This window comes from Parasteatoda tepidariorum, chromosome 5 (genome assembly GCF_982258835.1).
Source record: "Parasteatoda tepidariorum strain Cologne lab strain chromosome 5, Ptep-v5.0, whole genome shotgun sequence".
Classification (NCBI taxonomy): Eukaryota; Metazoa; Arthropoda; class Arachnida; order Araneae; family Theridiidae; genus Parasteatoda; species Parasteatoda tepidariorum.
In genome coordinates, this window is record NC_141759.1 from 121,515,826 (window position 1) to 121,534,081 (window position 18,256).

Here is an 18,256-nt window from a genome sequence, read left to right on the forward strand (position 1 = left end):
CCGAATCAATTTTGAGTTTACAACTACCAATGTTGCAGCCTTGAAATTTTGAATCCAATCCGGAAGACAAGGGAACTCCGGGTAACTCACATTTGCGTTACGTACAGAGGGAAAACTCCCACAGTTTGCCTGACAACCCATTATCTGCCTACCACTATTTACATTACCCCCTGTTGTCGACGCGTTCTGGGATTCGAATCAACCCTGGTCACCTATCTTCTGGGCTACCACGGCTAAATGTTTTTTTTTATAGTCGCTGTTGAACAGCCGACCCATTTTTTGGACCACGAATGTTCAACTTAGCAGCCTTGTCATTTTTGAACCAATCCAGAACACAAAACTCCTGGAGTGGAGCAGTACCCCCACAGGTATTGATTTGTTATGGGAACATGGAGGACTTTGTAACTCGACAGATTTAACGTGCACCAGTCACTACACGGGGAGTCTTTGGCTGACGGGGATCGAACCCTTAGACATGGTTTAAAATGCAATTTTCTGCAGAGTTAAGACAACGCCAACGGACAGTTCGGATCGGAGAAGAAGAAAAAAAGTTTTACAATTCACTTTCCAAGATTGAGTGTAGTTTTCAACGTCTTCCGTCGGCACCGGAATGGAATTTGTAAGCAAACCATCTGATCTACATCAATTTATAATTTTTTTTTTATTTGATTTGTTCATTTACTGCTTAGTTGAATTCTTCGATTTGTTGATTCTGTATTTAAACACTCATTTAGCAAATAGGTTATTGTCTATTCTTTGAAATAACTTGATTTATTTGTTGACTTGCTAATTCAGCAAAACCATTGATTACATTTATTTCGATGAGTTTTTCCATTCATTGATTAAGATTTACACGTGAACTTACATTTTTTTAAAAAATTAACTTTAATCAAATTTATTATTTTTAATTTATTACAAATAAGAAAAAAAAAACTTAAAAAAATATGCTTTTTACTATATTGTAATTAGTTTATCTTAATTATAAAAAAATTATCATGTACAATCAGGGTGCGTTTTTTAAAGATCCTTATTTCATTGGGTGTTTTTAAAAAGTGCTTCATTTTCAAAAGGAGATTTCCCCCACGTGTAATGCAAAAACGTCATTGTTATATTCAACGTTTTCACAATTCATTTTGGCGTACAGCCGATCCATAGCGTATTACATGTTTGAGGAAATACTTTCGCATGTGCATTTACTGGGCTGAGTTCGGTGAGATTATTGCACTCTCATGTGCAACTCTGCTGCAGAGATATTCTCTATTTCAGGCTATATCCCGCAGATCACCAAAGTGCTTCCCAGACCGTTGCCCATTGTGCACCTCTAGTGCGACGTAAATGAACTTCAGGCTACATCCCCTGTAATGTCAAACCGAAAATTCTCTTGATCATTTTAGAAAGGCAATTGTATTCAAGAAAAATAGTTATTTTATCATGTGAAGTATTCAAATTATTTTGCATTTTGTTAATGTATATAGTGCTTATTTTTTGTTGAAAGATTTGCCTAACGATGCAGTCTTAAATTTAAAAAATATAATACAGATTTTAATCATTTGTTTCCAAAATTGTATAATAAGTTACAAAAAAGTTATGTTTAAAAAAATTAACATTTAAGATTTTTTATTATTTTGGTCTGGTTCAGTTTACTAACTTCATATTAGACACAATCCGCTGTTTTTAATGAGATGCGGACTTCTAAAAAGAAGTTAGGCATGTTAATTTTAAAACTTTGAAAATCAATGACAATGTAATGCAATCTTACATTAAAATGCTTTGTAAATTTAAACTGAATATAATCTACGAGTCAAATTATTTTTTTTTCTCAAATAAATCAATTAAAAAAAAACTCTTGATTATAATCACGATTTTTATCAATAAACTCAAAGTCATATTATCCAAGTGATATTTATTTTCAATGATGCAACAGGTTCTGAATATCCAAATAATACTTAACCACTTCCCTTACCCCATTATTTTGGAAGAAAAAAAAATGCACAAAATCAAAATATTATTTTTTTTTTCCATTAATAAATACAATGAACTAAAACACAAGTTTAAATTTTTCTTATGTGTAAGAAACATTTAATTAAAAATTAGTTTACTATCCCGAGTTATTTCGGGCAAATGAAAAGAGTTAGTCTTAGTATGATAGTTCTTAAAGCAAGGAACAACACAAGGAATAAGATATTTTTTCTTATTGCTATGTAAATTCAGCAACCATCGTATATAGCAGGGGTGGCCAAGCTCCTTGATAGTAGAGCCATTTTTCAAAATTTGCTCGAGTCGCAATTAAATACGTATAGGCAAAAAAGGTATGAAATTTAAAAATTTTTTTTTTTACTGAAATTATATTTATTTAAAACAAATAAAATAAAAGTACAAAATATGTGCTTTAAATTTAAATATTAAACACATTTATTTTACTTCTCTTGACAATTCTTTAAAATCTGGTGAATAATTGGGGACAACACTTTGCAGTAATTCTTTGAGATAGAGTTAATACTAATTGGTGTTTGGATTTCACTAAATTTAAAGTGGAATAAAATAATTCACATAAGTACGTTGTTCCGAATATTGAAATAATTCGACAAGCAGCTTTTTTTAAATTCAGGATACTTCAATTTGGTACAAATTTCCAAAATTCAGTAATCGACTTATATTTTAATTGTAGAGCTTGATCTTCTCTATTAATTCTAATTCACCAGATGCTTTTTGGGTCATTATTATATTGGAAATGGAAAACACTCAGCCTGAATTATGTTAATTTCAAATGGACATAAAAAGAAATTCAGAAAAAAAATCAAGAGACGATTTAAAATATTTCAAGTCTTGAAATCTATTTCGGAATTCTGTCAATATTCCTTCTAGCTTTTTTATATACTCGTTGGGTTTTTCTTGTTTAATATTGGACGAAATGACAAAATGATTTAATTTTAACGTCCTTTTGAAAAAGTTGTAAGTTAATTTGAAAACTAAATATACACTGTGAGAGGTCAGATATTATTTTATCTTTCCCCTGCAATTGTAAATTCAATGTTCCATGACATCAGTTAAAAACATTAAGTCTTGTAACCACTCGTCATCGTCCGATTCTGAATAGGTTATTTCCTTTTCTTTTAGAAATGCAGTTATCGGATCAAACAAATCTACAAAACAATTTAATACGTTGTAGCCATCTAACAATGCAAAAGAAATTAATGTCATTTGGAAGTTCTTCGTCCTTTAAGGAAATTTTTGAACTGTCAATGATTTTTTGCATTGGTGCGAATGTAATTTACAATGTGTAACACTGTTTTCATAACATCAGGATATTTTAAATATTTTGTAAAGAGATGTTCGTGGTGAATTATGCAGTGAATCGGTATGAATTATGGAATTTGATAATCATCTCTTAAAATCCCAATAAGACCGATTTTTCTTTACCCAGCATTGCCGAAGCTCCATCAGTTGCAATGATTACAAGTTTATTAAGAAGCACATCAAAAGTTTTCATTATGGAATTGAATGCATTTTTAATATCGACACCGCGGGTTGAAGTGCTACTAAATCTAATAATGCTTCTCTGACAATGAAGTCAGCTGAAACAAAACGTATGAAAACCGCCTATTGCGAAAGATCTGTGACATCTGTCGATTCGTCAAGGATGGATAATAATTTTTTAAAATTATAATAGCACAAAAATAAAACTCTGGTACATTTATCGAGAGCCACAAATAATCCTTCAAAGAGCCACTCCTGGTATCGCACAAAACATGTGTGCAGCAGTCCCAAATAAAACACAGCAGATCTTTTGCTTCCGACCGAGTAAAAACGTTCTAAGTTCGTGTTTTCTCGGGATAGTCAGGGAAGCGGTTTTAAATAACTTCAAGACAACAAATATCAACAAAGTTTTATTGACATTTAAAAGTACAATTAATTCAGTGGCAGAATTGATAAAAGAAAGTTTAGTTGACAATGGAATAGAGTCAAAATTTCAGTTCCAAATCAAGTGTTGTCGTACTGGGTGCCAAAAGAATATGAACAAAGTGTCTGTAAATCCCAGGTGTATGAAATATCTCAAATGCTACCAGGGTCTTATGCAAGTACCTCTAGAAGGAGTGTAGTTAGTCAGGTGGCCATTGATTCACTGTAGAACCTGTTTGTTTGTTGCAGAAAGATGTCTGACAGAGGGGGTGACACAAAGTAAAAAACCCTGAAAGTGCAAAAAATCAACATCGAGATAACAATTTATATACCATACATGTTTTTTTCACATTTATAATTGAAATTACCGACTACAGTCCATATTATGACTCTATGTAACATCCTTCATTATCAGGTGATATACAGGCTTTCTACGAGACTGTTTGCACTTGCATACCAATCTCGCAATGGGATTTTTTAATCGCGTGAATAAGAATCGTGATGTGTCATTTTTAAATTGAATGAATATGAATCGCAACTTTTTAACAAATACTAAAATTGATGATTATATTAAAATCGTGATATTAACAGATTCCGGTCCAAGTACTCAAAATGGTGAAAATCCGCCAAACTAAAAAAAATCAAAAACGTCTTGTTAGCAGGATATACAATAAGTTTCAAAATTTTATCACAATATAAGTTTTTGATTCAAAGTCTGCAAAATCAAAGGTTTTTTGATACAATGTGATTTTTGCAGAAAAATCACGTGCCTTGCTTTTAGACCCAGAATTTCGGGGTACAATCAACCCTGATCAGGTCAGACCTCAGGTACAGCTTGTACAGTGTATTTAGCACAGCAGGTTTGGCTGACACTTACGAGTGATATCTACTCTAGCTGAAGCCGTCTCAAATTTCTTAACGTACTGACAATAACGGAGTCCCTTTTTCTTCTCATCAAGTTGAACTCTCAAATTTTTTTTAAAACTGTTTTGCTGAATAAAATAAAACAAAACTAATAATCATTATTAAAGGTTTTTAGGGGTCTGTGTTTTTTTTTTTTAAAGGTACCTGTTTTGTGAAAATTTAGAAGTCATTTGCGAAAATTATATTAAAAAAATCAACACAAAAATAGGGTAAAAGTAAGAAAATATTTTCAAAAATTGTCACTACACATAAAAATCTAGTAAATTTCTTATTGAAATCCATAAAAACCATTGTCCATAGGTACCTCTAAGCAGTAGTAAATTTATCCTGGACAGACCATAGAGTTGAAATACGGGGGAAACTCCCCGGACAAGATGAAGTCACGTGATGGCAGCCTAAACTTGCGGTTGACCGAGACCGCTTCTAGTCCCGTCCATTCGTTTAAGCATTACGATCGTCTGATGCAATTATCCTTTCAATTGAGAAATAAGAATGTTACAAAAGTTCTGAGCATTTTGCTGCAAGGAGAAGTTTTCTAGGGACTATCCGATAACATTTTGCAGGAAAGGGCGACATTTTTTTCCACTTTTTCTATTTAAAAATTGAGTTCAAAATGATGTTTACCTTACCATCATTTTGAAAATAATCATTAGTGTATTACTTCATCGTTTTTTCTTCTTTTTAAGATTTCCAAATATTATTTTTTTAAGTTGGGTTTAACAATAAAAAAAAAACGGCTTTTTGTAGCGATTCAGAAAACCGGCAAAATCAGTTATCTGGAATAGCGATGGTCCCGATCGTTCCGGATAATCGGTTCCCTACTGTATTTAAATAAAAAATATGGTACATAAGAAGTTGTGTTTTTTAAATTACATAGGAATGCTTAAAAAACAAATTATTTGTGTATTTTCATATGTTTGATGAATGAATAAAATCTATGAAATAGTTTTAGTATTTAAATTTAAAATAGAAAATAGTAGTCATAGTGTTAATTTTTAATAAAATTGTATAATTCTGTTACTATACATAAAATGAATACAAAATTATGTACTAAATAAATTAAGGTATATTTAATATAATCATTAAAACTAACTAACTAACTCAGTGTCGCGACAGCCCATTAAGAGGGCCAAGGCCGACTGTGCCCATCTCAGTTTTCTTGACCTTGGGCTCTGGGGTGCAGGAGCATAATCATTAAGTACTTGTTTATCTTTTTCTTTTTTTTTTAGTTAAAAATAGTTGCTACATTGGAAATACTTTATTTTACTAGCATATTAAAGTGTAGAATTAGTGCAACAATTTCAGAAAACATAACATAGAAGTGGCTAAGTTGTATAGGAGTAAATTAGTGCAGCGTACTAGCATGTGATGGATTGGTATGGAATAAACTGGTCAGACGGCCAAGGCTAACAGCTGGCTGTGGTGCAAAGATTTAACATCCTGAACCTTTCTTGTAAAATTTCAATTATTTTTATAGATTGTATATATATGTATAGATTGTATATATTTTATTTGCTAGCTGGCTAAAAGATATAGTTTTAATTGCGTTTACTATTTCTAAGAAATTTAAATTTTTTATGGAGGGGCATTGTAATTTTCTTTAATGTCTATAAAATGATTAGGATTTTTTTATTAGTAAAATAAAATATTTTTAACTGTTACTTTTGAAGTTGCTGGTTTTCTGTATAAAAATTATTAAATATATATTTACCTATAGCTCATAAATAGTTGCGTAAATTGCAATTTCTATCACAATAAAAGTAAGGTTTTTTAATTATGATTATTAGTTTGAATCTACATTTAGTACAAAGTAAAAATTCTAATTGTTTTCTCCTTTATTTAATTATTTTTTGTTTAAATTTCGAAGCTTTTCTACAAGTCACTTTGTGTGTACAATTCAATTTTCCTTGTAATTTATGGAATTAGATTAAATACAAAATAAAATTTCTAATTAAATTCTTTTATTAGTTCAATGCTTTTAATCTTATATTTTTTTCTATTCGGCACTGAAAACCCTTATATTAGATTAAATATTTTATTTCAGATTTAGACAAATTGTTGAGTATTACGTTAAAATGCAACAGTAGTTTATTTTTGAAAATATCAATTATAAGTGTCAGGAAAAAAAGTTTAAATCCTAAATTAATAACGTAAATAATCTTTAGTGTATAAATAATTTAATGTATTCAATATATAAATAAAATTCTAAACGTAGCAAATAAAATGTAAAAAAAATCCGAATTTTTCCCGAAATTTGATATTACCCCTGGAGCAGTCTCTTGGTGAGCATAAATAATAATGATAAAAGTGTTCCAACATTAATGTATCTTTTACGTTTGTACGTATTAAAACTGAAATTTTTTTTGTCCTTATTTCATTTCTAAGCATCGAACTTTTTCAGACAATCTGTTTAATTTTACAATTTGTTTGTGATAAAACTTTGTCATGTGTCAGTGATAAAACTTTTAAAACGTAAAGATTAAATTTATTTTTTAAACGAACTTATGTTTCATTAAAAAAGAAAGGCAACATTTTCAAATTGACATTTGAAACTCTACCTACTATCTCAACTCTATAGGACAGACCCCTGGTTTTGATTTTAAATATGTATATATATACATATACCTCTTCACATGCTCGCAAGTAACCACTGATGTAGCAGCATGCCTTTTCTGATTTGGGAGCCTTCTCACTATCAACAATGCATTGGGGAACCTGCTTTCCTGATGTTTTTTACTTGGAAAACCATGCCACTGTAAGACACAGTAAACATTACTCTTTATTAATGAAATAGCATAACGATTCACATGTTAAAAAAGGGAAGGAACGAACCTTCTATGCACATATCATCAATAATGAACATCGTGGATGCTGATAGCAGCGATGAGTTGCAGTCCTTGATTCTGGATCATTTTTAGAATTTCTAAAAAATGCAAAGGATAAATACAGTTGGAAAATGCAGTTGGATAAATACATGAGTTATGAGACAAGGATATTTTTCAAAAGTCTAAGGCAAACTTATAACAGGGTGCGTAGCCAGATTTTTCAACAAAAAATAAGCACCTTTTAAGTACTTTTTATGCACTCAAAAATATTATTAATCACTTTCCAAAAAGAAAAAAAAAATCATGATTAGGATCTGTACAGTAATAAAATTTTTATTTTATTATCGTTTAAAGTTTTTAATTTATAAACATAAAATCAATAAAATTCAAAAACTTAACACAATCATGATAAAAAAAAAAATTAGTTTCTAATAAATATTTCAGAGAAAAATGTGAAAATCATGCATTATTTGTAATTTAGAACGACAATCGGCAAAGAAAAAAATCTCTTTTTAAAAGATAGAAAATGAAGCACTTTTTACAAATCCTGAGTAAAAAAGAAGCAGCTTTAAGCACTTTTTAAAAACGCTACGCACCCTGCATTAGACTAATCTACCTATCTGACAATGCTAGTGGGTGGATTCCATGGGTGTCAGAAAGAATATGTTGAAATTCCAGAATAACTTGCACTAGAATAGCATGCCTTATTTCTCATTCTGATTGGACAGCTTTTTATTTTACTTGCTTATGATAGATACTTTTGACATAGTAGATTAAATATCAATCATCAGTTTGTGAAAATTAAATAAAAAACTTATTTAAAATATTCCTGTGGCACAAAATAGATGTTTGAGAGCCCCAATTTTAAAGAACTCTAGTTTCTTTAAGATGCGACTAAGCATGAGCAGATGCATCCATACAAAATGTAGTTAGTTAATTTATAATAATAATAACATGAAGAGCTTGTCTGGGTGTCTCTCTAATAACTTCAGAACAGTTCATTCTATTGTCTTGAAATTCGGACAGCGGCCGCAATAGGGTGGTTCTTATTTTTGAGGTGATGTGGCAATACCTTTTTTCCTGGTGCCATTTTCTGAAAAAACATCGAAGCCCAAACATGAACTCATTTGAACACTATTTAAAGGTAGCTCAAAAGCTCAATACATTTGGAAATAACTGAAATTTGAACGTTTTTTTCCGATTTCAAGTTTTGAATGGAAGATAGCACCTATAAACTTTTAAAAATTCGGGTTTTGAGGCTTTAATAATATTCAATTAAAGACCTTTCCAACGAATCCTTAATCAGAAGTTGGTTAAAATCGAAATTAAAAATTTAAACATATGGCCGATAGGATGTTCCCCACCCCACATTTAACATGAGAAAATGTAAACACTAGTTTCTGCTAAATCTCTACCTACTATTTTAAAGTTAGTTTAAGTTTTAAACAATCTGTAAGTTAGTGGTATGATTCTGCACTATCACAGCTATAATAATGAAGGCGAGTTAAATAAGTTGCTGGCATTGCTTTTGTTTTCATGTTAGAACATTGTACCAAGCACAATGTTCTTTCTCATTTAGGATCAACTTCTATCAGAAATTAAAAATGGAAACAAGGTCCAAAAAACAAAAGAACCTCCTTGAACTGATTTAAATGGCTGCCATCTTTGCAAGTGGCAGCCAGTGGCTTTTTTCTCTTCATCACCATATTATAAATGCAACTATTCGTGAGTCTTTAAATTTTACAGTGGAAAGAGTTGCAAAATTTCGGAAAAAAGCCAGAATTCCAACGCTAGATATTAAAAATTCCCTGAACTTAATTTGAAAAAGGAGAAAAAAATATAATAACAAATTTAACAAAAATTTGTATTTTCAATGCTAATTTCTGTCCTACTTTATGGATCTGAGACTGCAATGAAATCCTTCGAAAACCAAAACAGAATGGACAGGAAGACGTAAATAAAAATGGATTGTTCTCCGTAAACCTGAAAATTTTATTGTAAAACAAGTTTTTGATGGGAATCCTCAGAGTAAGGAGTTACTTGACGATTTCAAGTGAATTGAAAACAATAGGAAAGACATGGAGTGAGAACCCTTTGTTTCCATTCGGAGTGAACTTGAAAAAGTGTCTGAATAAAGGAGACTTTTTAAGAAAAAGACAGTTATACAAAAGTTATCTAATTTAAAAGTTTCTAAATTAGACAATCTCTGTGATATTACACATGCCAATGTACTCAAAATAATACCTAGATATTGATACAGTTCTTGCTAAAATACAACAAACAGCAAAAAAAGAAGATGCAAGAAAAAGATTTGAAAAGGAAAATTAAGTGTAACATTAACAATACAGTTTTATGCATGATTTTGTCCTGTATTTTCTTCTTTTACTCTCCGCATACGAAGAACGATTATTCAGAGCTACATTGAGAGAAGTTTATATTTGATAACAAATCAAATGATCAAACTGCTTAAAAATAAATTGCAACAAACTAGCTTACTCAATAGGGATGCTGTTTTTTAAATCCTTTGGGACAACTCTTAGAAGCAGGCTTTATTGTTTTTTCATTCACGTGTTTTTCTTTTTGTACGGACATAAAGTGGGAAAAGATATATTTGATCCATTTAAGCTAAAACATGATTGACAATACAGGGTTGCCACTCAAATCTGGAAAAAAAATTTCCTTTGTCTTTTGTGTACACATTATATGCAATATATTAAGGGGAAACAACAATTACTGTGCTCGTGTGAGCTATATTGGGCTAGTTGTATTTATTAGTCTTAATAGCTGGAAAAACAGCTGAACATACTTAAATAATGTTATAGTAAATGAAGTAGTTTAGTATAGCTAAAAAACATGCTTAAATATCCCATAGATTACGCTTTAAGTGGTCACCATTTTTTAAAAGACGAAAATAAGAAACAAAATTCCCTGTATTTTCCCAGTTTGTAAAAAAAAAAAAAAAAAAATCCCTGCAATTTTCTTGTTATTTTAGGTGCTTCATAAATTCTTGGTATTTTCCAGGTTTTCCCAGTGGAGTGACAACCCTATTCAAGTCTATTTTTTAGTTTTTTTTTTTTTTTTTTAAAAAACTGTCTACAAATGTAGGTCAGGTACAGCCCCGGCGTTGTACCGTGGAATAAGTTTGATTCCATGAAGTTGAACCTGACGAGGATAATCCTGAATTGAGTCTCATCACGATGCTTTGTAAAATTATATATTTAGAGAATAATAACGCAAAAAAAAAAAAAAATATCTGATTTTGAGTACTTGAGAAAACTTAGCAATTTATGTATAATTATAAAAATACATTATTTTGTTTAAAATTTTTTTTTCTCTCTATAATAAAAGATCGTAAGGCCGATGCAACTGTGTTCAACTCAACGTTATTGTTTCTCAAAAACTTTAGTACTTGAAGTGACATTGAATAAGAAAAGGGATTACGATGGAATAAAAAAATAACATTCCATAATTAGTTCAAACTGCAAAATTTGTTGGAAATAATAGCTTAATAATAAGACTAATAAAATTTCATGCGAAATGCATAAAAGTTTGCAGCTATTTGTATTGTGATATTCAATATTGACTTTGTAGATACACTTAATAAAAGTAATTTATGAACACTGACTTGACTTGTGCAACTACCCGCAATCTGCAAACACATGATAGTTTATGCCAGAAACAGATCTTCTGTATTAAAGTGAGTCAAATTTTCACGAAAATAAACTTAAAAAGGCACATAAAAATTAAGTTTTGTTACTAAACATAGAATAATTATCAAATTTGACGACAAATTCAAATAGACTTAGTTAATACACGCATTTTTTTTAAAAATGGCAATAAACAAAGAATCACCTGTTTTGAGTTGATTAATTTAAAAATTTATTCGATCGATTTTAAGACTATAGCAAATTCTTTTAGTTAAAAAGTTAGTTTTGATGAAAAAAAAAATAAATAAATAAATACATTTCATGGAAAATCATGCAGTTTTTTTCCCCATCTTTATCCCTTTTATTTCATAATCCGTTTGTTTCAAATGAATTCCTTCATAACAGAGAAGGTGTATTAAAATAAAAATTTATTCCTGATAAGACATCATGACACGCATTAAAACTTTTTCTGCAGTTATGTTCGATGTCAAAATATTGTCAGAGGTGGAGAATCTTTGTGCAACAAAGATGTCTTCACTATTTGGGGTCAACAACAGTAAATTCAATTTCATTAGTTGCACTTTTGACAGAACAATACTGATGGCAGAATAATCCTCTAGTTTTTAGAATTCTTCAGAGGTCTGAGAGGCGGCAAATATCCAAGGTGATACAATGAATTAGACTTGCTGGAAGCTAAATTAAAAATGCCTTTATTCAAACATCGAAGATAAAACACTTTCTTGTAGGACTGGCAGAGCCGGATTATACCTTTCGTAGGCCCTAGGCACAGAGCCGGATTATACCTTTCGTGGGCCCTAGGCATACCCGTTTTTGGGCCCTTCCCCCCATCCCCTCCTTTCAAAATATATGCTAAAATTTTCTTGCATATTTTCTTTAACATTTTTATTAATATGGATTTTAATTTACAAATTTGTTTATCGAACTTTATCTGCAATACCGACATACTGCCGATATTGCAGTCGATATCGATAATACCATTATGATTAGTTCGATCGATAACTATGTTAAAGATAAACTAGTGAATACTTTTCCTAACGTTCATATTGCATTAAGAATATATTTGTCGATTCTTGGATCAAATGCAGAAGGAGAAAGATCTTTCTCCAGGATAAAATTGATAAAAATTATTTCCGTTCAACAATGAATCAAGATCGTTTGGCATCGCTCGCACTTATGTCTATTGAATACGACATTTTGCCGTAGTTTGGAATTCGACAGCATAATACAAGATTTCGTTGAATCCAAAAATCGCAAAGAAGTAATATAAGATTCTGCATAAGATTCTGCAAAATAATTTATTACCGAAAAATATTATATTTTTATTTGTATCTTCATAATTCTGTGCAAAATACACTTGTTGCTTTTAAAGCTAAATTATTTTTGTCAACAAATTTTTTTCTCCCAAGTTTTTCGTAGGCCCCTGAATTTCGTAGGCCCTAGGCACGTGCCTAGTGTGCTTATAGGTTAATCCGGCCATGAGGACTGGGCAATGTATCGGTACATTAGTGTTATACATTTAGTACTGCGTAAATTCGCAAATTGTATTTTTTTTAAAAAATAAACATTGAATTTTTTATAATTATTTCTCAATATTTAAAGACGTGGATGTCTGCAAAATAGCGGTCAAAAAATATTTAATGACTGGATGGATTTTTAAAAAAAATCACCAGGATTTGCACAAGAATAATTAAAAGAAGTCCCTTCTATAATGAAGTGATTCAACAACACTTCGATTCTTAATCCCGTTCGGATTCATCATGTCAGTAAAACGATGAATCACGATGTAAAAAAGAAAGATAACGATCATCGCCACAGCACACTTACGGAGGAAAATGCTTTTCACCCGAACTTGCAGACATCGATGTCAACGATACATGGAGAAATATCGTACGCATCTCAGTCAATTACAATTTCCGATGCTTCGAAAAACTGTCAATCCAAGCATCGAATCGGCGATGATTGCATAGAAGCGATATTTTCCAATGCATCAATTTACCAGTCAGTCCTACTTCCTTGTATTCTAAACTATCAATTAAGGTACGCACGAACGCACACTACACAAAATTCTTTCTCAAGCGATAGATGTAGCTAGCATTGGTACATCATTTTGAAATAGTTTAAAATAATTTGAAAAAAAAAAAAAAAAACATGCAAAGGATACAATTTCAGGAAGTTACTTAATGATTACTAACCCATTGTTCAAGAATTTTTTGCAACAGGCGGTCCTAGAGTCAGACATCTAAATGGGGAAAGCTTCATGAATCTAGAACAGTTTTCTTGCAAAAATTATTCTCATCTTTCCGGCCAGCGATCAAAAAAAAAATTAAAAAAAAATAAATACTCATTTCTTTGAATCCTATTCAAAAGGCATGTCTTCTCTCGTACAGCCAGAAAACTCACGTTCATCAATCTAAATGAAATATTTTACTAACTTTTGGGCCTTATTATAAACATATTTTTAAGGGACAAGTTAGAGCGATAATGTTACAATCATTCAAAACTTCCTTGACATAAGAAAGTTATCGAATTTTGACCTTACTGTTGAACCAGGGACTAATATAGGATCCATATCGAATTGCACTGGAAACCAGTTACGCAGGAATTCAATCAATACCTCTAAACTAGAAGATGAGGAATTAAATCCAAACTTTTTTCCTTTGACAAAAGAATGAAAAAAAAATGGTACAAGTGATCATTTGATAAAATTTTTCCTCTTCTAAATGTTATTAAAAAAAAGAGAGAAAAGGGACCAAAATAATAATAAAAATGTACTTTAAGAGACCAACTCTAAGCGGGTCTATAGGCCGCAGGAATGATAGAAATCAACTCACACTGAATGGTTTACTGCTCTGGCTGAGAGTTTTTACAGATGGCTCTTTCGATCCGGATCAACCAAATGCTTTTGTAGTTTCTTCTCCTTCTTTGGTGCCAATAGATCTGCTTTTGACGGGGAAGTTTTTGCAATCCGTATTGCTCTCGAACAGCTTTTTTGTTTTATTGAGTCTTTTTCAAATGTGGTTATCCTTTCAGACTCGAAGGCTGCGCTTTGCTCGATTGAATCTATGCATTGCCCTTCCAATTGCGACGTTCTAAAATGTCAGGATGCGATACATAAACTCCACCATTTAGGCAAAACTGTAGCCCTACAATGGATTCCCGGGCACTGTGATATTGTAGGAAATGAGAGGGCTGATGCTTTGGCAAAGAGAGGCACACTCCAGGCTCTTAGTAGCCCGGTCACCTTCTCAACTTTAAAAAGGATTATTAGATTAAATATCAATGGGGATTTCCATCATCAATTGTCAGAAAGGGTAAAAACCAAAGTGTGGAGAGATCTTCGACAGAACACCATTCCAGACTGGTCGCGCCGCGAAGCGGTGGCTCAGTTTCGACTTTTACCGGACATGACTGCCTAGCCGCGCACCTGTTTCGATTAGGGCTGGCATCTGATCCCTATTGTTCTCTGTGCATGAGCCAAGCTGTTCTGGATGGCAGCCACACCCTGTGCTGCAGGGCCCTCCGCGGGTCGTCGCCTACCGAGCGATATTGGGAAGCAAGAGCGCTCCTGAGGAAATGACTTCTTCTTACTTTCTTGTTTTGTTCCTGTGTTCTTGCTTTTTAACATGTCAATTCACCTCTGCCATTCGAAATAAATGAACTATTGCTAAATAATGGACACTATAGAATTTTTTTTTAATGTGTTTTAACTTTGTATGCTCATCTGAAACTACGAGTTTACTTTGTTTATGCATTAAAAATGTGTTTCTATAAAAATAAATAATTTAAAGTTAACGGTATCTTTACATATAATAAAATACGGGTAAACGGTAGACTCTAAAAATACGAAATTCAATATGAAGTTGAATGAGTACAACTACAAACTTTTTAAGAGGTCCGATTTTCTAAATTCGGAGGCATTTAAGAATTTTCTCATTGGCTTAGAGGAAGCCACTGTTTCAAAATAAGCCATAGTCGATTTAGTTTTGTCATATATGTTAAAGATAACACCAGTGGTGTTTGTTAGCTTATAACTCTAATCCAAAACGTTGTTTATTGCGCGTTCTGCAATACTTAATTAATTTTTATTCGTTATGCCAGGTTATCTGAATGATCAACGCGATCGTGGTAGCATAAGCAAACTACATCACCAAATTAGTATTTATCTGAAGCCACGTGTTTTTTTTGTTGTTGTTTATAGTTAGGCTTTAAAATCGTCATTTTATAATAATAATTGCAATGTATCGTAATTTAGAAATAAAAACAAAAGTTTTGCATTGAAAGAAAAAATTATTGGAAAAATGGAATTCATTCTCTGAGGAATTAGCATATTATTATGGAAGCCAAGGATAGTTAAATTTGGCTAATTACTAATTAAAGTACAATAATAAGAAAAGGCAAGATGAATGGAAGAGAGCGTAAAAGATCAGCATTAATGTTTGATAATAAATGAGGGTATGAGCTAAAAAGAAAAGTCGACACAACTATTATTGACACCAATGATGCTGATACATACCAATTATATACGTTATTTTAGAGTAGTATTGAAACAATACTGTACATTTTTATGCTGGATATGTACAGGGGAAAGACTGTGGTAAGTATCAGCCATGAGCCAGATGACGCTGAATACCCTTTATTTAGATGGGATGAACTACTAAAAATTAACTTTCTTAATCTAATAATGTAAAAAGACTGAAAATGTAAACAAATAATAATGAATAAAAAACATTGGAATCCTTTTAACTGTATTACGGTATTTGTCTGAAAATTTTGGCGCATGATTTTGCAGTGCTGTTTAAGGATGGATCTATGTGGGTGTAATATATATCAAGTTCAGAAATAATTATTTTCCCCAAATTTTTGTCCTTAGAATTAAAAATAGTTCTAACAATGATTTTAATATAGCTCTTAATCACGCTAAATTTCTTAACGGAAACAACTTCTCTAAAGTGTTATTATGAAACAATGTTAAAAATAGGGTTTTGAAAGCTAATAAGAAAATATAAACTATCTATATATTTCGTGAAATTTTTACTCATTTTGGCAGGATACAAAGAAGTTTCAAGTGGTAAAAGAAAAGTTTTTATTAAGTAAGATCTTGAAACTTATAGATATCTTTAAGGGAAGAAATTATGTCCTTTATCTGTTTCATAGTGTAATGTTTATTCCATTATAATCTATCTTCATTAATCGGAAACTTAAAAAAACACGTGGATATTAGTAGATGTATAATATGTTACGGGCAATGTAATTATTTAGGTCAGTATTCATAATGCTTAGTTATTACGAATAATGACCATTAAAATTGGGCAATTTGATAAATTTGAATTACTTTACGATAATTTCTCACATTGCCCGGTCATTATAAATACCGCTTTTATTTCTTTGGGCACTTTGATTAATTGACAGCAATGGGACAACCACATGCGTGTGGTGTGATTCTGGCTGGCCAATGTTCACATCTACATTGCTTATGACCATTTAGTTATTCATTGTGTCAGCTCTTCAGAAGAATTTGGCTTCTACCACTGGACAGACCAAGGTTATCCCGTTTACAGCGGTACTTGTCAATGCATTGATGTTAATCTTTACATTATTTTTAAAATTTAAGTATTTCATTTATAGCATAGCGATACACCTTTAACAGTTCTTAACTTTACCAAGTGCCAATTTGTTTCATTTTTAACATGTAATTTCTTTATCGCCCATATTTACCATTCATAACTTAACTTGTATGTTTTTAGTGATTCTTATTGCATGTATGCAGTGTATCTCCTTGAGTTTGAACATCTCGCTCTGAACAACGGTTCCACCTATTGATGCCTTCGAGGTTTTATTAACATTTGTTACCAGTTTTGGTTATTAATTAACTGCTAAAACAATATTAAACTTTCTTTTCTTATGATCGCTCAGACCACTGGACCAATTTTTTCTTTTCCCCGACTTAACACCGTTTAGGACATCATTTTAACCAATATTTCACTTGTTCGCTCGGCGCCTTTAACGTTCTTTTGTATTTTCATCCAACCCAGTGTATAATTATTATATCTTTGGATCTTATTTAATTTAATTTAAACAGGTTAACTTCTCTAATATTTATTTAATGTATTTTTCCTGGCGGTGGCATGCATCATCATTAATGGCACTCAATTGATTTCTAGACCACTTTTGGAATTGGGTCTCCTTGGGGGATTGGACAGGACTCACCCTCGCCGCCATTAATTACTTAATAAGGAACCTTAAGAAGGGACCAATTCACTCCATCTTGATCATCACAACACTGCAAATACCGGAGTTCCAAAAAAATGTTCAACTGACTAGAAATTCCTCATCACCAAACATTGTTCAATCTCCTGACGATGTCGAGACTGTTATTGAAGAACAGGAATCACCACTTTCGGATCCAATCATTCCGGAGAATAAAGAAATGGAGCAGCTCTTTCTACAGCTTGAGAATAGTCTGAACTATGGTCATAAACACAAATCATTCTGCCTCCCAACCAACCCAAGATTGGCTGTGCCCTAACGAGATTAAAATATTTAGTTTTCAACATCGCCAAATCCAACAAATAAGAATCTGTGCGCTATTGAAAGACAACTGACTGAGATTAACCAAAAAATTGACGACATAAAATCGACAAAGCCTTACAGAGTAAACCACCGGAAGCTACAGTAATCGAATCCAAGGAAAGTTATACTACAAGTGACATTTTTCAAAAATTACAAGTTTCATCACCTAAATTACCTATCAAAAAGCTTTACCGTAATGAAATACTTGTTGAACTGAAGTTTCTCAGCCATACGTAAAAGGAAAATGCAATAAAATCAATAACAGAAACAGGCCTCAGCTGTAAGGAAAAAGAAACAAGACTAACCAACGAGCTTCACAAAGGAAGAAATCATCGAAACCATTAAAACCAATGGTGACTTCGACGAAGA

General features: G+C 31.8%; 1 protein-coding gene across 3 annotated transcripts in view; it reads right to left on the reverse strand.

The window, feature by feature from the left end:
- LOC107449489 (non-POU domain-containing octamer-binding protein) overlaps positions 1-18,256 on the reverse strand; it is a 157,124-nt gene that overhangs the window by 69,351 nt on the left and 69,517 nt on the right. Inside the window, exons 8-10 of one of the 3 annotated variants that reach the window (XR_015434232.1) lie at positions 7,657-7,747; positions 7,450-7,577; positions 3,951-4,189 (exon numbers count right to left, since the gene is read on the reverse strand). The gene's annotated coding sequence lies outside the window, so the exon portion shown is untranslated. Of the gene's footprint in view, positions 1-3,871; positions 4,190-7,449; positions 7,578-7,656; positions 7,748-18,256 lie in introns of those variants that run through there. The other 2 variants (XR_006226204.3, XR_006226205.3) reach the window with 2 other exon arrangements.